We start from the raw sequence: 20,236 nt of genomic DNA, 5'->3' as shown, positions 1-20,236 counted from the left end.
ATACACTCCCCGCCATGGAGTTTGCCACATTTAGGACAAGGTGGCATGTCCTGTTCTTTACGTGGAGGGGGACCCTTGCCACGGGGTTCCTCTGGTCTAGTACCCCTGCTATCAGTCTTTTTGCCTTGTCCTGTTCCTTGGCTCTTCTGAAAGTACTGCTGCCTTCGTTGTTGCCTGTCCCTGTCAATGTCATGTTCATCTTGTTCTGCCATAAGTGCTCTTTCTACTATCTCCTCATACATAGCAACTTTCGACATTCGTACATCTCTTTTAATTTCCGAGCGAAGTCCTCGCATGAAATGTTCGCCCTTACTGGTGTCATCTTGTGCAATATATGGTACATATTGGACTCCGGCCTCAAATTGTTGTATGTATTCTGTCATTGCCATAGTTCCTTGCTTCAGGTTAAGGAAGTCGCTGGCTTTCTTAGCTCGTACGTCTTTACTGAAATACTTGTTGTAAAACACGGTTTTGAAAGTTCTCCATGTCAGTGGTCCAACCGGTAATGCCACTTTTGCACTTTCCCACCATATTCTTGCATGTTTTGTTAAGAGAAAGATGGCACAAGTCACTTGGTCAGCATCATCCATATGAAGGTAGGAGAAGATGGACTCCAATGACTTAATCCACTCTTCTGCTACTGCTGGATCGGTGCTTCCCATGAATTCCGGAGGATTCAAACGTCTAAAACGATCATATACGTCTGTTTGAACAGGCACATGTCTGTGTACTATGGCTTGAGCTTGTGCCTGTTCATGAGTAGTCCGTTGCATCTCCAGTAGCTGCTGGATTTGTTCACCATGGACCTTTGCTTGTTGTTGGAGTAATTGGGCGAAGTCATCTACAGGTCGTGGCGCACTACCTTCACCTTCGACTGCTGGGGCCTTGCCCTTAGATGACTCTCCCTCATGTACTTTACGTTTCGGTGGCATCGTCGCTTATCTTAACCTACATGTAGGTCACGTAGAAACACATAACTTAGCATAAACTATGGGATACAAAGATACTTACTTGCCGAGTTCTCCATGTGGATGAAGTGCAGTGTCTTCCCTGTCAAAGAACCGTGGGCTCTGATACCATATAAATTGTCACACACTTACTCTATACTTGACATGATTAATGATACTTATACTTGTAATCAAAATAAGGTTTGAATGATATAACTATAGTATGAAGTAAATCAAAACAAGAGGCATCACTTTGATGGTTTATAAAAATTTTGGCATGATGTCCCTATATTTTGTATACACCAAAACTCAAGCAATACTATTCATACACATTTATAAACATATTCTCATATACCAACATACTTTGTATCATCATACATAACATGGAACTTGTTTCAAACCCTCATATAAAATTTACTACAATACATATGCGGAAGCTATACAATAAGAAGTCCCGGTTCTTGTCGAGGTAGGGCACATCACTAGCATCCATTGGCGAACCGGCATCCTAGGCATCTTCACTACCTGATCCTGTAACACATGAGCTACGTGAGTTTATAAAACTCAATAAGTTGGCACTTGTACGTATCAATATGCTTCGAAGAAACATACATATCAAGTCGTGATGAATAATGAATCTTAAAAACATGTCATACCGTAGCATATATTCAATGTTCATTTTGTACTTGAGCCTCATTAGTTGACCTGTACTACTGTGCTTGCTTTATTATATAGCTACTACTGTGTTGGACGTCAGGGAGCAACCTTTGGCAACCCCACGCCCCATGAACATATATTGGCCAATAGCTTTGGTGGACTTAAAACCACCCATGATGTCAACAAGCTCTATATCATGTAAATCAATCCTTTTTCTTTTCATGTTCATGTTCTTGTTCATGACATAGCACCCATCATCAATATTCATGAGTTCCTTACATATTTAATACATAACAATGGAATATGGTGCTATGTTTTCATCAATAAACATACTAACAATGTACATATATCAATAGACAATGAGATGCATTTGAAATTCATAATATTACTCATGTATTACTTCAAGAACATGCCAACTTACCGTCCAAGCGTACGAATACTTGTTTGAGACGATGTATCTCGCTCCTATACTGTCAAATATATCAAAAATCCATTCACTATATCTATATGGTCTTATACATGTATAACAACCATTAAAAAGATGAAAACTTACAACTCTAAGATGCCCTTGGGATGGAGAACCAAATTATAACTTCAATTGATGAAGGAAATGAAGAAAGAAGCTCTTTGGAGAAGTTTTCTAAATGTTTCCTTCGAGTTTTCTGTGAAAAAGGGGAAGAGGAGCTGATGGAATGGTTTAGAAACCCGTAACTTATCTTCTTATATGTAAGGCGGCGCTCGGGCGGTCATTTTCTACCGTCCGAGCGCGGAATGTTCTGTCCGAAACCAAAAATGCAGAACCATTGGCGCTCGGGCGGTAATTTCTTACCGCTCGGGCGCCACTCTGCGCACAACCCTCTCAAAGATCGCTTCAGAAATGGCTCTTCCGTTCATAATCTGGAAAAGTGGTAAACTAGGAAGTTGTAGCTCTATGTCTTGGCTTGAATCTCCCACTGGTTTCAGGTCATTTGAAGGTCTGAGTAAAAAGTTATGCCCATTCTCCCAACATGTGTCATTGTAGGAGTGACGATACACACAACTCACTTCGGGGCGTTTTTGGCTTGTCTTCCACAATGATTTGTGTAACGACCCATTACAGGCCCAGTGGACCGCCCATACGGCCCAATGCCCCAATCGACCCAAGGCTATCCCGATCTTGTGACTTGGCCCGTAGGCCCAGTGGGCTTGCCCACCCTGTGGTGTCACTCACGGGCTTTCCATAGGCGTCGTATGGGTTACTCATAGAACTCTTAAGCCCATGAACTTAAGTTTGTGCCTCCCCAGGATCGAACCCAAGATCACATGGATATATAGATACTTGGCACAATCCTGGTACCAATTGAGCTTTGGTACCAGGATTGTGCCAAGTATCTATATATCCATGTGATCTTGGGTTCGATCCTGGGGAGGCACAAACTTAAGTTCATGGGCTTAAGAGTTCTATGAGTAACCCATACGACGCCTATGGAAAGCCCGTGAGTGACACCACAGGGTGGGCAAGCCCACTGGGCCTACGGGCCAAGTCACAAGATCGGGATAGCCTTGGGTCGATCGGGGCAGTGGGCCGTATGGGCGGTCCACTGGGCCTGTAATGGGTCGTTACAATAAAAGGCGCCTTTTATTGTAAAGACCCATTACAGGCCCAGTGGACCGCCCATACGGCCCACTGCCCCGATCGACCCAAGGCTATCCCGATCTTGGGGTCCCTCTATGGGGCCTTGTCCCTCACGGGCTTTCCATAGGCGTCGTACGGGTTACTCATAGGACTCTCCACACCAGGTTGGTGGAGTGATACCTCCCCAAGTCTCGAACCCATGACCTCCTGGCTTAAGTACATTGTTCAAAGAGACTTGGTACCAATTGAGCTAGCTCAATGGGTCGTTACAATTTGGACAAAACCCAAAACGTGAAAGTTGTAGCATTATATATTAGCTTTCTAAGGGTTAAGGCCTCACACAATTTGGATAAATATTCAAATCATTATGCTAAAACCCGTACGAACTACCATATTTGCATCTCATTTCCTACCAACTTCATAACACTACTTCTACCTACACATCTTACTATCACTATTTTAACACATATTCATTCTCAATACACCATGGACAATATAAAAATCATGTTCAATCTCAATATTGATACCTCAATCATCACTTTAAATCTAACAAGCTAAACAACTACATAATAAACGACATAAACGCATTATTATCATTTGTACGAGTAATCGGGCATTACACAAGTAGTAGAAAACAACAATTTTGTGCCAAGTTTAGCCCATAAAGTATTCCAAAAGTAACTCAAGAATTTAACATCGCGACCAAAAACAATAGTCCTAGGCATGCCATGCAACCTAACGACTTCTCTAAAGAACAAATCCGCAATGTTTGAAGCATCATCGGTTTTATGACAAGCTATGAAATGTGCCATCTTAGAGAATCTATCCACAGCAACAAAAATAGAATCCCTCCCCTTTTTAGTCTTAGGCAACCGAAAATAAAGTCCATAGAAATGTCAAACCAAGTTCTTTTTAAGAATAGCACGCAAAAGTGTTCCCAAAGTTCTATTGACAACTTCAGTTTGTCATTCCGTTTGAGGATGACAAGTAGTAGAAAACATCAATTTTGTGTCAAGTTTAGCCCATAAAGTATTCCAAAAGTAACTCAAGAATTTAACATCGTGACCAGAAACAATAGTCCTAGGCATGCCATGCAACCTAGCGCCTTCTCTAAAGAACAAATCCGCAATGTTTGAAGCATCATGGGTTTTATGACAAGCTATAAAATGTACCATCTTAGAGACTCTATCCACAGCAACAAAAATAGAATCCCTCCCCTTTTTAGTCCTAGGCAACCCAAAAATAAAGTCCATAGAAATGCCAATCCAAGTTCTTTTTAAAAATAGCACGCAAAAGTGTTCCCAAATTTCTATTGACAACTTCAGTTTGTCCATCAGTTTGAGGATGACATGTAGTAGAAAACAACAATTTTGTGCCAAGTTTAGCCCATAAAGTATTCCAAAAGTGACTCAAGAATTTAAGATCGCGACGAGAAACAATAGTCCTAGGCATGCAATGCAACCTAGCGACTTCTCTAAAGAACAAATCCGCGATGTTTGAAGCAACATCGGTTTTATGAAAAACTATAAAATGTGTCATCTTAGAGAATCTATCCACAACAACAAAAATAGAATCTCTCCCTTTCTTAGTCCTAGGCAACCCCAAAATAAAGTCCATAGAAATGCCAATCCAAGTTCTTTTTAAGAATAGCACGCAAAAGTGTTCCCAAAGTTTTATTGACAACTTCAGTTTGTCCATCAGTTTGAGGATGACAAGTAGTAGAAAACAACAATTTTGTGCCAAGTTTAGCCCATAAAGTATTCCAAAAGTGACTCAAGAATTTAAGATCGCGACCAGAAACAATAGTCCTAGGCATGCCATGCAACCTAGCGACTTCTCTAAAGAACAAATCCGCGATGTTTGAAGCATCATCGGTTTTATGACAAGCTATAAAATGTGTCAACTTAAGAATCTATCCACAACAACAAAAATAGAATCTCTCCCTTCTTTGTCCTAGGCAACCCCAAAATAAAGTCCATAGAAATGCCAATCCAAGTTCTTTTTAAGAATAGCACGCAAAAGTGTTCCCAAAATTCTATTGACAACTTCAGTTTGTCCATCAGCTTGAGGATGACAAGTAGTAGAAAACAACAATTTTGTGCCAAGTTTAGCCCATAAAGTATTCCAAAAGTAACTCAAGAATTTAACATCGGGTCCAGAAACAATAGTCCTAGGCATGCCATGCAACCTAACGACTTCTCTAAAGAACAAATCCGCAATGTTTGAAGCATCATCGGTTTTATGACAAGCTCTAAAATGTGCCATCTTAGAGAATCTATCCACAGCAACAAAAATAGAATCCCTCCCCTTTTTAGTCCTAGATAACCCAAAATAAAGTCCATAGAAATGTCAAACCAAGTTCTTTTTAAGAATAGCACGCAAAAGTGTTCCCAAAGTTCTATTGACAACTTCAGTTTGTCCATCCGTTTGAGGATGACAAGTAGTAGAAAACAACAATTTTGTGCCAAGTTTAGGCCATAAAGTCTTCCAAAAGTAAATCAAGAATTTAAGATCGCGACGAGAAACAATAGTCCTAGGCATGCCATGCAACCTAGCGTCTTCTCTAAAGAACAAATCCGCCATGTTTGAAGCATCATCGGTTTTATGACAAGCTATAAAATGTGCCATCTTAGAGAATCTATCCACAGCAACAAAAATAGAATCCCTCCCCTTTTTAGCCCTAGGCAACCCCAAAATAAAGTCCATAGAAATGCCAATCCAAGTTTTTTTAAGAATAGCACGCAAAAGTGTTCCCAAAGTTCTATTGACAACTTCAGTTTGTCCATCAGTTTGAGGATGACAAGTAGTAGAAAACAACAATTTTGTGCCAAGTTTAGCCCATAAAGTCTTCCAAAAGTAACTCAAGAATTTAACATCGCGACCAGAAACAATAGTCCTAGGCATGCCATGCAACCTAGCGACTTCTCTAAGAACAAATCCGCAATGTTTGAAGCATCATCGGTTTTATGACAAGCTATAAAATGTGCCATCATAGAGAATCTATCCACAAAAACAAAAAAAGAATCCCTCCCCTTCTTAGTCCTAGGCAACCCAAAATAAAGTCCATAGAAATGTCAAACCAAGTTCTTTTTAAGAATAGCATGCAAAAGTGTTCCCAAAGTTCTATTGACAACTTCAGTTTGTCCATCCGTTTGAGGATGACAAGTAGTAGAAAACAACAATTTTGTGTCAAGTTTAGCCCATAAAGTATTCCAAAAGTAACTCAAGAATTTAACATCTCGACCAGAAACAATAATTTGAATTTAACTCAAGACTTCTCTAAAGAACAAATCCGCAATGTTTGAAGCATCATCGGTTTTATGACAAGCTATAAAATGTGCCATCTCAGAGAATCTATCCACAGCAACAAAAATACAATCCCATCCCTTTTTAGTCCTAGGCAACCCCAAAATAAAGTCCATAGAAATGTCAATCCAAGTTCTTTTTAAGAATAGCACGCAAAAGTGTTCCCAAAGTTCTATTGACAACTTCAGTTTGTGCATCAGTTTGAGGATGAAAAGTAGTAGAGGACAACAATTTTGGGCCAAGTTTTGCCCATAAAGTCTTCCAAAAGTAACTTAAGAATTTAACATCGCGACCAGAAACAATAGTCCTAGGCATGCCATGCAACCTAACGACTTCTCTAAAGAACAAATCCGCAATGTTTGAAGCATCATCGGTTTTATGACAAGCTATAAAATGTTCCATCTTAGAGAATCTATCCACAACAACAAAAATAGAATCCCTTCCCTTCTTAGTCCTAGGCAACCCAAAATAAAGTCCATAGAAATGTCAATCCAAGTTCTTTTTAAAAATAGCACGCAAAAGTGTTCCCAAAGTTCTATTGACAACTTCAGTTTGTCCATCAGTTGGAGGATGATAATTAGTAGGAAAACAACAATTTTGTGCCAAGTTTAGCCCATGAAGTATTCCAAAAGTGACTCAATAACATAAGATCGCGACGAGAAACAATAGTCCTAGGCATGCCATGCAACCTAGCGACTTCTCTAAAGAACAAATCCGCAATGTTTGAAGCATCATCGGTTTTATGACAAGCTATAAAATGTGCCATCATAGAGAATCTATCCACAACAACAAACATAGAATCCCTCCCCTTCTTAGTCCTAGGCAACCCAAAATAAAGTCCATAGAAATGTCAAACCAAGTTCTTTTTAGAATAGCACGCAAATGTGTTCCCAAAGTTCTATTGAACACTTCAGTTTGTCCATCAGTTTGAGGATGACAAGTAGTAGAAAACAACAATTTTGTGCCAAGTTTAGTCCATAAAGTATTCCAAAAGTGACTCAATAATTTAAGATCGCGACGAGAAACAATAGTCCTAGGCATGCCATGCAACCTAGCGAATTCTCTAAAGAACAAATCCGCAATGTTTGAAGCATCATCGGTTTTATGACAAGCTATTAAATGTGCCATCATAGAGAATCTATCCACAACAACAAAAATAGAATCCCTCCCCTTCTTAGTCCTAGGCAACCCAAAATAAAGTCCATAGAAATGTCAAACCAAGTTCTTTTTAAGAATAGCACGCAAAAGTGTTCCTAAAGTTCTACTGACAATTTCAGTTTGTCAATCCGTTTGAGGATGACAAGTAGTAGAAAACAACAATTTTGTGTCAAGTTTAGCCCATATAGTATTCCAAAAGTAACTCAAGAATTTAACATCGCGACCAGAAACAATAGTCCTAGGCATGCCATGCAACCTAACGACTTCTCTAAAGAACAAATCCGCAATGTTTGAAGCATCATCGGTTTTATGACAAGCTATAAAATGTGTCATCTTAGAGATTCTATCCATAGTAACAAAAATAGAATCCCTCCCATTTTTAGTCCTAGGCAACCCCAAAATAAAGTCTATAGAAATGCCAATCCAAGTTCTTTTTAAGAATAGCACGCAAAAGTGTTCCCAAAGTTCTATTGACAACTTCAGTTTGTTCATCAGTTTGAGGATGACAAGTAGTAGAAAACAACAATTTTGTGCCAAGTTTAGCCCATAAAGTATTCCAAAAGTGACTCAAGAATTTAAGATCGCGACCAGAAACAATAGTCCTAGGCATGCCATGCAACCTAGCGACTTCTCTAAAGAACAAATCCGCAATGTTTGAAGCATCATCGGTTTTATGACAAGCTATAAAATGTTCCATCATAGAGAATCTATCCACAACAACAAAAATAGAATCCCTCCCCTTCTTAGTCCTAGGCAACCCCAAAATAAAGTCCATAGAAATGTCAATCCAAGTTCTTTTTAAAATAGCACGCAAAAGTGTTCCCAAAGTTCTATTGACAACTTCAGTTTGTCCATCAGTTTGAGGATGACATGTAGTAGAAAACAACAATTTTGTGCCAAGTTTAGCCCATAAAGTATTCCAAAAGTAACTCAAGAATTTAAGATCGCGACGAGAAACAATAGTCCTAGGCATGCCATGCAACCTAGCGACTTCTCTAAAGAACAAATCCGCCATGTTTGAAGCATCATCGGTTTATGACAAGCTATAAAATGTGCCATCTTAGAGAATCTATCCACAACAACAAAAATAGAATCCCTCCCCTTCTTAGTCCTAGGCAACCCAAAATAAAGTCCATAGAAATGTCAATCCAAGTTCTTTTTAAGAATAGCACGCAAAAGTGTTCCCAAAGTTCTATTGACAACTTCAGTTTGTCCATCAGTTTGAGGATGACAAGTAGTAGAAAACAACAATTTTGTGCCAAGTTTAGCCCATAAAGTATTCCAAAAGTGACTCAAGAATTTAAGATCGCGACGAGAAACAATAGTCCTAGGCATGCCATGCAACCTAGCGACTTCTCTAAAGAACAAATCCGCAATGTTTGAAGCATCATCGGTTTTATGACAAGCTATAAAATGTGTCATCATAGAGAATCTATCCACAACAACAAAAATAGAATCCCTCCCCTTCTTAGTCCTAGGCAACCCAAAATAAAGTCCATAGAAATGTCAAACCAAGTTCTTTTTAAGAATAGCACGCAAAAGTGTTCCTAAAGTTCTATTGACAACTTCAGTTTGTCCATCCGTTTGAGGATGACAAGTAGTAGAAAACAACAATTTTGTGCCAAGTTTAGGCCATATAAGTCTTCCAAAAGTAACTCAAGAATTTAAGATCGCGACGAGAAACAATAGTCCTAGGCATGCCATGCAACCTAGCGACTTCTCTAAAGAACAAATCCGCAATGTTTGAAGCATCATCGGTTTTATGACAAGCTATAAAATGTGCCATCATAGAGAATCTATCCACAACAACAAAAATAGAATCCCTCCCCTTCTTAGTCCTAGGCAACCCAAAATAAAGTCCATAGAAATGTCAAACCAAGTTCTTTTTAAGAATAGCACGCAAAAGTGTTCCTAAAGTTCTATTGACAACTTCAGTTTGTCCATCCGTTTGAGGATGACAAGTAGTAGAAAACAACAATTTTGTGCCAAGTTTAGCCCATAAAGTATTCCAAAAGTAACTCAAGAATTTAAGATCGCGACCAGAAACAATAGTCCTAGGCATGCCATGCAACCTAGCGACTTCTCTAAAGAACAAATCCGCAATGTTTGAAGCATCATCGGTTTTATGACAAGCTATAAAATGTGCCATCTTAGAGAATCTATCCACAACAACAAAAATAGAATCCCTCCCCTTCTTAGTCCTAGGCAACCCAAAATAAAGTCCATAGAAATGTCAATCCAAGTTCTTTTTAAGAATAGCACGCAAAAGTGTTCCCAAAGTTCTATTGACAACTTCAGTTTGTCCATCAGTTTGAGGATGACAAGTAGTAGAAAACAACAATTTTGTGCCAAGTTTAGCCCATAAAGTATTCCAAAAGTAACTCAAGAATTTAAGATCGCGACCGAGAAACAATAGTCCTAGGCATGCCATGCAACCTAGCGACTTCTCTAAAGAACAAATCCGCAATGTTTGAAGCATCATCGGTTTTATGACAAGCTATAAAATGTGTCATCTTAGAGAATCTATCCACAACAACAAAAATAGAATCCTCCCCTTCTTAGTCCTAGGCAACCCAAAATAAAGTCCATAGAAATGTCAAACCAAGTTCTTTTTAAGAATAGCACGCAAAAGTGTTCCCAAAGTTCTATTGACAACTTCAGTTTGTCCATCCGTTTGAGGATGACAAGTAGTAGAAAACAACAATTTTGTGCCAAGTTTAGCCCATAAAGTATTCCAAAAGTAACTCAAGAATTTAAGATCGCGACGAGAAACAATAGTCCTAGGCATGCCATGCAACCTAGCGACTTCTCTAAAGAACAAATCCGCAATGTTTGAAGCATCATCGGTTTTATGACAAGCTATAAAATGTGCCATCTTAGAGAATCTATCCACAACAACAAAAATAGAATCCCTCCCCTTCTTAGTCCTAGGCAACCCAAAATAAAGTCCATAGAAATGTCAATCCAAGTTCTTTTTAAGAATAGCACGCAAAAGTGTTCCCAAAGTTCTATTGACAACTTCAGTTTGTCCATCCGTTTGAGGATGACAAGTAGTAGAAAACAACAATTTTGTGCCAAGTTTAGCCCATAAAGTATTCCAAAAGTAACTCAAGAATTTAAGCATCGCGACGAGAAACAATAGTCCTAGGCATGCCATGCAACCTAGCGACTTCTCTAAAGAACAAATCCGCAATGTTTGAAGCATCATCGGTTTTATGACAAGCTATAAAATGTGCCATCTTAGAGAATCTATCCACAACAACAAAAATAGAATCCCTCCCCTTCTTAGTCCTAGGCAACCCAAAATAAAGTCCATAGAAATGTCAATCCAAGTTCTTTTTAAGAATAGCACGCAAAAGTGTTCCCAAAGTTCTATTGACAACTTCAGTTTGTCCATCAGTTTGAGGATGACAAGTAGTAGAAAACAACAATTTTGTGCCAAGTTTAGCCCATAAAGTATTCCAAAAGTAACTCAAGAATTTAACATCGCGACCAGAAACAATAGTCCTAGGCATGCCATGCAACCTAACGACTTCTCTAAAGAACAAATCCGCAATGTTTGAAGCATCATCGGTTTTATGACAAGCTATAAAATGTGTCCATCTTAGAGAATCTATCCACAGCAACAAAAATAGAATCCCTCCCCTTTTTAGTCCTAGGCAACCCAAAATAAAGTCCATAGAAATGTCAATCCAAGTTCTTTTTAAGAATAGCACGCAAAAGTGTTCCCAAAGTTCTATTGACAACTTCAGTTTGTCCATCAGTTTGAGGATGACAAGTAGTAGAAAACAACAATTTTGTGCCAAGTTTAGCCCATAAAGTATTCCAAAAGTAACTCAAGAATTTAACATCGCGACCAGAAACAATAGTCCTAGGCATGCCATGCAACCTAACGACTTCTCTAAAGAACAAATCCGCAATGTTTGAAGCATCATCGGTTTTATGACAAGCTATAAAATGTGCCATCTTAGAGAATCTATCCACAACAACAAAAATAGAATCCCTCCCCTTCTTAGTCCTAGGCAACCCAAAATAAAGTCCATAGAAATGTCAAACCAAGTTCTTTTTAAGAATAGCACGCAAAAGTGTTCCCAAAGTTCTATTGACAACTTCAGTTTGTCCATCCGTTTGAGGATGACAAGTAGTAGAAAACAACAATTTTGTGCCAAGTTTAGCCCATAAAGTATTCCAAAAGTAACTCAAGAATTTAAGATCGCGACCAGAAACAATAGTCCTAGGCATGCCATGCAACCTAGCGACTTCTCTAAAGAACAAATCCGCAATGTTTGAAGCATCATCGGTTTTATGACAAGCTATAAAATGTGCCATCTTAGAGAATCTATCCACAACAACAAAAATAGAATCCCTCCCCTTCTTAGTCCTAGGCAACCCCAAAATAAAGTCCATAGAAATGTCAATCCAAGTTCTTTTTAAGAATAGCACGCAAAAGTGTTCCCAAAGTTCTATTGACAACTTCAGTTTGTCCATCAGTTTGAGGATGACAAGTAGTAGAAAACAACAATTTTGTGCCAAGTTTAGCCCATAAAGTATTCCAAAAGTAACTCAAGAATTTAACATCGCGACCAGAAACAATAGTCCTAGGCATGCCATGCAACCTAACGACTTCTCTAAAGAACAAATCCGCAATGTTTGAAGCATCATCGGTTTTATGACAAGCTATAAAATGTGTCATCTTAGAGAATCTATCCACAAGCAACAAAAATAGAATCCCTCCCTTCTTAGTCCTAGGCAACCCAAAATAAAGTCCATAGAAATGTCAAACCAAGTTCTTTTTAAGAATAGCACGCAAAAGTGTTCCCAAAGTTCTATTGACAACTTCAGTTTGTCCATCCGTTTGAGGATGACAAGTAGTAGAAAACAACAATTTTGTGCCAAGTTTAGCCCATAAAGTATTCCAAAAGTAACTCAAAAATTTAACATCGCGACCAGAAACAATAGTCCTAGGCATGCCATGCAACCTAACGGCTTCTCTAAAGAACAAATCCGCATGTTTGAAGCATCATCGGTTTTATGACAAGCTATAAAATGTGCCATCTTAGAGAATCTATCCACAGCAACAAAAATAGAATCCCTCCCCTTTTTAGTCCTAGGCAACCCCAAAATAAAGTCGATAGAAATGCCAATCCAAGTTCTTTTTAAGAATAGCACGCAAAAGTGTTCCCAAAGTTCTATTGACAACTTCAGTTTGTTCATCAGTTTGAGGATGACAAGTAGTAGAAAACAACAATTTTGTGCCAAGTTTAGCCCATAAAGTATTCCAAAAGTGACTCAAGAATTTAAGATCGCGACCAGAAACAATAGTCCTAGGCATGCCATGCAACCTAGCGACTTCTCTAAAGAACAAATCCGTAATGTTTGAAGCATCATCGGTTTTATGACAAGCTATAAAATGTTCCATCATAGAGAATCTATCCACAACAACAAAAATAGAATCTCTCCCCTTCTTAGTCCTAGGCAACCCCAAAATAAAGTCCATAGAAATGTCAAACCAAGTTCTTTTTAAGAATAGCACGCAAAAGTGTTCCCAAAGTTCTATTGACAACTTCAGTTTGTCCATCCGTTTGAGGATGACAAGTAGTAGAAAACAACAATTTTGTGTCAAGTTTAGCCCATAAAGTATTCCAAAAGTAACTCAAGAATTTAACATCTCGACCAGAAACAATAATTTGAATTTAACTCAAGACTTCTATAAAGAACAAATCCGCAATGTTTGAAGAATCATCGGTTTTATGACAAGCTATAAAATATGCCATCTCAGAGAATCTATCCACAGCAACAAAAATACAATCCCTTCCCTTTTTAGTCCTAGGCAACCCCAAAATAAAGTCCATAGAAATGCCAATCCAAGTTCTTTTTAAGAATAGCACGCAAAAGTGTTCCCAAAGTTCTATTGACAACTTCAGTTTGTGCATCAGTTTGAGGATGAAAAGTAGTAGAGGACAACAATTTTGTGCCAAGTTGTAATGCCCGAGATTTAATTACTGTAATCAGATGTTGATTAATTGACTTAATGTGGTTATAGCCGGGCCAGTCCGAGATTTTATTGGACCAAGAAGTAGGAAGAGCCAAGATGTGGGCCGAAAGTGTCTCGCCCGGGCGGAAGTTTATGTCCGCTCGAGCGAGACGGAATTATGCAAGAGGGCCGAAAGTGTCTCGCCCGGGCGGAAGTTTTTGTCCGCCCGAGCGAGAGGCGTGTGTTGTGAAAAATTGTGCCACGTTTCTCTCACATGCATGGAGTATATATATATATGTATATACGTGCAAATGAAGGAAGAAAAGAAAAAGGAACGAAAGCTTCGAAGGAAAATAGCTTTTGAATTTTAGAATTCGATTTGCGATCAATCCGTCCGTTAGATTTTAAATCCGACTTCGGTACCGTGTTCCTAGCAACGTAGGCTACAACTGGACGTAAGTTTTACTACGTTTTGACATGCTTTGAAATTATGATATTGTCAGAATTGAATGGAACTCATATATGTTGTTCTCGACATATTAGACATCATAGAATCGAAGTCAGATTAAGAAACGGACTGATTATGGAATTGTTATGATTTTCGGAATAGTTTTGGAGTCAAGTGATATCAGAATTGAGTTGTTATTGAGTATGAGATATTAGAATTAATATCTGATTGATAGGGTATTGTTGGGTATATTGATATTATACCGTTATGCCATCGATATTGAATTAGATTGAGTATTGAGCAGGACAGATTTAATTCGAGTGGTATATTGATATTATACTCCTCGATATTGCTCTTGTCAGATTGAGTATTGACAGATTTGAGTTCGAGACTTCGACAGAATCAGAATATCAGAAAGAAAGGTATAAATTAATGTTGAGTTGGGATTGCACAACTCGAGTGAGGTTTGACTCGAGTTTCCCTAAATCACATACTTTTATTTATTGCATTGATATTTGCAATTGATAAGAATTATGATTGTAGCTTATTGATTTATAGCTACTGTATGATAAGATTAATATTTGTAGCCTATTGATTATAGTTACTGCATGAGATGACTACTGATTCGTTAGTCATTGACTGAATGGTTTAGATACTGAATGCATGTATTGATTACTGAGTCGTGAGTCATAGGCTGATTCGCCTAGTCACCTGTTGATTCGTCCGGTTATAGACTGATTCGTCTATTTATTGGCTGATTCGCCTAATTATAGCTGATTCGCTATATTTTGACTGATTCGTCTAAACTTAAGCTGATTCGCTTAATTACAGGCTGATTCGTCTGGTTATTGGCTGATTCGCCTAATTCTTGACTGATTCGTCAATTCTGCGGCTGATTCGCCCAGACACTGAATATATGAATTATATCGATGCCGTTTAGGGATTGAGTCATTCTTATCGACTGAGATTCGGTATATTATCATTATTCAGACATCGGGATCCCTAGGATAGAGTTGAGTCGAGTCTGAGACGACGTGTTAGTTGAGTCGAGTCTGAGATAACGCGTCGGTTGAGTTGAGTCGGATATGACAGGTTGAATTACATTGTTTATATCATTCATGTTTATTGAATGCTTGATATTGATTATGTTTCTGATTTGAGACATGTTATGAATACTTCTTATATGCTTTCGTATATGTTTTTATATGACTGCATGTTTACATTGTTTATACTGGGATATTTATATCTCACCGGAGTTATCCGGCTGTTGTCTTGTTTTGTATGTGTGCATGACAACAGGTGGGGCTGGAGCAGGGTCAAGAAGAGGATGAGAGAAGATTAGATAGCGTGGAGGCTCCGGACTTGGTTAGAGATAGGGTTAGACACTTGATATTAGCTGTTAAACCCTAGTTGAATAAATGTATGTAGTACAGGACTTGTACTTTTATACTGAGTTGTATGTTCATGTTTAATATGTAATTTGAGTAAATTACATTACGTTTCCGCTTTGTATTTGGAAAAAATTTAGACCCTGTTTTATAATTGATTAATTAGTCCCAATGATGATTAAGTACTTGATTAGCGTCCGGGTCCCCACAACAGGTGGTATCAGAGCAGTAGGTACTAGAACTGTAGATTCTTTAGATTGAGATAGAAGAGGCTAGTGAGCGGGGTAGATTGAATTTTCTTTCCTTGCTGGTGATTGCTAGCATGACTTACTGCTTTATATAATATATATTACTTGATTTATCTGATTTGATTTTGTAATATGTATTATTGGCACGAATCTGAATTGATTCTCGATCAGCAGTAAGATGATCGGAGGAGAGATTGAATTGAAACAGATGTACTGGATTGGACTACTAATCCTTTTGAGTTTCAGATATGCCTCCCAGAAGAATCCCAGAACAGGGTAGTACATCGAATCCTCCAATGGATGTAACACCAACTCCAATGGAAACCTTGCTGAAGAGGTTTCAGTCATTCAAACCACCCACTCTGAAAGGTACTGAGACATCAGTCGAGTGTGAGAGTTGGTTAGGTAGCATTGAGTTGCTGTTTGATTCACTGGGATACAGTGATGAGCGCCGGATTAAATTGATTGGACACCAGTTGCTTGATGTTGCACAAAGCTGGTGGGTTACAATGAAGAGGGCCTTGGAGCAACGAGTTACGATTATTACTTGGGATGTATTTAAAACTGAGTTTTATCAGAGATTTTTCCCAATATCGTACAGAAAGGACAAGGGGGCGGAGTTTGCCAATTTGAGACAGGGTCAGCTGAACATTGAAGAATATGTGACCAAGTTCTCTACCTTGTTGAAGTTTGCTCCTCATGTGTCTGAAAATGACGAAGCCGTTGCTGATCAGTTCATCAATGGCTTGAATCCCGATATATTTACATTGGTGAACACAGGGCGACCCAATAACTTTGCTGATGCCATGAATAGAGCAAAGGGCGCTGAGGCGGGCCTGATAAGGCAGAGAGGAGCTGAATTTGTTCCTCCAGTGTCGAGACCACAGCAACCACTTCCCCGATTCGTGAGTGGCAGTAGCATTGGTGGAAAGACCGATTTTCTGAAGGCTAGAGGAAAGCAGTTTAAGAAGTCTGTCGGCAGTTCTTCTAGCTCTAGTGGTTCTCAGCAGAGTTATACCGGCGTTTACTGCGGAAATTGTGGAGGGAGACATTCCACTGAGCAATGCCAAGGAGTACTTGGTAGTTGCCACTTCTGCAAGCAACAGGGACATTTTGCCAGAGTATGTCCACAGAGGGGTCCCCAAAGATTCCAGGGAGCTGAACCATCTGGATCAGCGGCACAGTGGGGTAGACGATCAGCTGCCGTTCCTTTATTTCAGCCAGCACCATCTCAGTCACAGCAGAGGCCAGGAGGAAGCCAGACAGTCGGCCAGCCTCCTAGACAGCAGGCCAGAGTATTTGCTTTGACCGAGGAGCAGGCTCAGGAAGCACCAGATGATGACGTTGCAGGTAACTGATTTGTTTGATTATCCTGCATATGTATTGAGGGATGCCGGTGCTTCACATACTTTTATTTTTGAAAGATTTGCATTGATGCATGCATCATCTGTTGAGTCCCTATTTACTGTAGTATTTGTTTATTTTCCTTTGGGGAAAAGATCTTGTATCAGTGATTTCTGTTAGATCTTGTGTACTACAGTAGGATGAGAATGAGATCGAGTTAGATCGTGTGGTAGCTTGTGTTGTGCTAGTGTTCTCTGATTTTGGGACGGCATTACTAATATTGATATGCTGACTAAGTACAGAGCTACCCTAGATTAGTTCCAGAAGATGGTTAGAATCAGATCTGAGATGACCAAGAATGAATATGGTACGATAAGGATTCTAGATTGAGAATTCCTTTGATCTTCGTACTAGCTATGACTCGATTATGACAGAAAGGAGCAGAGTGACTCCTTATGTATTCAGTTGATTTACTGAAATTGAGTCTATCATTGGCTGATTTACCAATGATATAAAAGTTATTAATGTTTTCTCTGTTAAGACTTCAGATCTGATTCCAATCAGAGAGATTGATTTTAGCCTTGAATCTGATTGAATATTGATGCTTATTCTGAATACGTGTTTAAGACAAATGGTAGGCAATGGAGATTACATTGTACCGTCCGAACCAGAGCTGATGTTGAAACGTTAGCAGTTCAAAAAGCTGATTAGAATGGTTAGAACTCAATAACGATAGTCAGAACAGAGTGTCGATCAGAGTAACAGATATGTGATTTTGTATTTTGTATGAGATTGATTATTCTGTGATGTCAGATGTGTCAGAATGGTACAGTACAGCTTGATATTGATAGGCAGAGCCGAATACCAGGTAGGTATTTCTTCTTTAATTTATGTTATTAACTGATTTGTGTATATCAAATAGTTCGAATCAGAAAGAACAGATATTGTCAGAAGCTTACAGTCATGGATTCAGTGTTCAGTCTGATGATTGAGACTGTATTGTATTCGAACAGATAGTGGTGATATAGACAGATGAGATCAGTTATAACAGAATTGTATTGAAATGTTGGCAGAAATTGTACTGATATGTCTAAATTGCTAACAGAAAAGATAGAAAGATAGAAATCAGAAGAATTATTACAGAATTGTAAAGTTCTAAATAGAAATGAGAGTACATTTCTATAGCCTTCGTAATGAAATTACCGTCTTTTTTACAGATTGTAATATGATATGATTGTGATTGACAGATTGTTCAATCTATATCTATTAGTTTGTACAAGATAACGTACAAACATGACCAGATGACACAGATTGATGTCAGAGAGCTGGTCAAAAAGAGCAGAATGCAACAGTAGACTATGTCAGATTGTGATTTTGCTTGAGTTTGTATTCGTGATAGAGTATATCATGAACTTTCTCTTAGATGGTTTTACAGATTGACAGACCGTCAGAATGTATTAGCCAGATATTGGAAGATTTTTGTACAGCTTTAGTGCTGGATGTTAGCACTACTTGATATAACTTATTATCACTGTGTGACAATAACTATCAACTTATCAGATGGGTAATGAGATAGTTATAGACAAGACAGTGTACGATGAGTACTATAGATTTCTTTTGAAGACAATTCGAAGGAAGATGCAGATAGTTCAGAATGGACAGATTTAAGAAACCAACGTCGGATGATGACGATTGGTAGTTGAAGCTAAAGATTGTTTATGTCTTTGGTTGAGGTAAACAGATTTGTTAACAGCTGATGATACTGATATGTGATAAGATGTAGATTGGTTTATACGGATGTTGTATAGCCAGTAATGCGATATTGATTCCGTCAGAAGGATTGGAGAAGTATTATGATATGATACTTAGTGAATTCTCATTCCAGATTGAAATCAGAAATCTGAGTTTTGAATTAAACTCTGTTATAGATTTCTTCTGATATATCTGAATTGATTGTTTGTAAGTTCGAGGACGAACTCAGGTCTAAGAGGGGGAGAAATGTAATGCCCGAGATTTAATTACTGTAATCAGATGTTGATTAATTGACTTAATGTGGTTATAGCCGGGCCAGTCCGAGATTTTATTGGACCAAGAAGTAGGAAGAGCCAAGATGTGGGCCGAAAGTGTCTCGCCCGGGCGGAAGTTTATGTCCGCTCGAGCGAGACGGAATTATGCAAGAGGGCCGAAAGTGTCTCGCCCGGGCGGAAGTTTTTGTCCGCCCGAGCGAGAGGCGTGTGTTGTGAAAAATTGTGCCACGTTTCTCTCACATGCATGGAGTATATATATATATGTATATACGTGCAAATGAAGGAAGAAAAGAAAAAGGAACGAAAGCTTCGAAGGAAAATAGCTTTTGAATTTTAGAATTCGATTTGCGATCAATCCGTCCGTTAGATTTTAAATCCGACTTCGGTACCGTGTTCCTAGCAACGTAGGCTACAACTGGACGTAAGTTTTACTACGTTTTGACATGCTTTGAAATTATGATATTGTCAGAATTGAATGGAACTCATATATGTTGTTCTCGACATATTAGACATCATAGAATCGAAGTCAGATTAAGAAACGGACTGATTATGGAATTGTTATGATTTTCGGAATAGTTTTGGAGTCAAGTGATATCAGAATTGAGTTGTTATTGAGTATGAGATATTAGAATTAATATCTGATTGATAGGGTATTGTTGGGTATATTGATATTATACCGTTATGCCATCGATATTGAATTAGATTGAGTATTGAGCAGGACAGATTTAATTCGAGTGGTATATTGATATTATACTCCTCGATATTGTTCTTGTCAGATTGAGTATTGACAGATTTGAGTTCGAGACTTCGACAGAATCAGAATATCAGAAAGAAAGGTATAAATTAATGTTGAGTTGGGATTGCACAACTCGAGTGAGGTTTGACTCGAGTTTCCCTAAATCACATACTTTTATTTATTGCATTGATATTTGCAATTGATAAGACTTATGATTGTAGCTTATTGATTTATAGCTACTGTATGATAAGATTAATATTTGTAGCCTATTGATTATAGTTACTGCATGAGATGACTACTGATTCGTTAGTCATTGACTGAATGGTTTAGATACTGAATGCATGTATTGATTACTGAGTCGTGAGTCATAGGCTGATTCGCCTAGTCA

Source organism: Primulina eburnea, chromosome 15 (assembly GCF_022965805.1).
Source record: "Primulina eburnea isolate SZY01 chromosome 15, ASM2296580v1, whole genome shotgun sequence".
In the NCBI taxonomy this organism is placed as follows: Eukaryota; Viridiplantae; Streptophyta; class Magnoliopsida; order Lamiales; family Gesneriaceae; genus Primulina; species Primulina eburnea.
Note: the sequence above shows the minus strand (reverse complement) of the source record.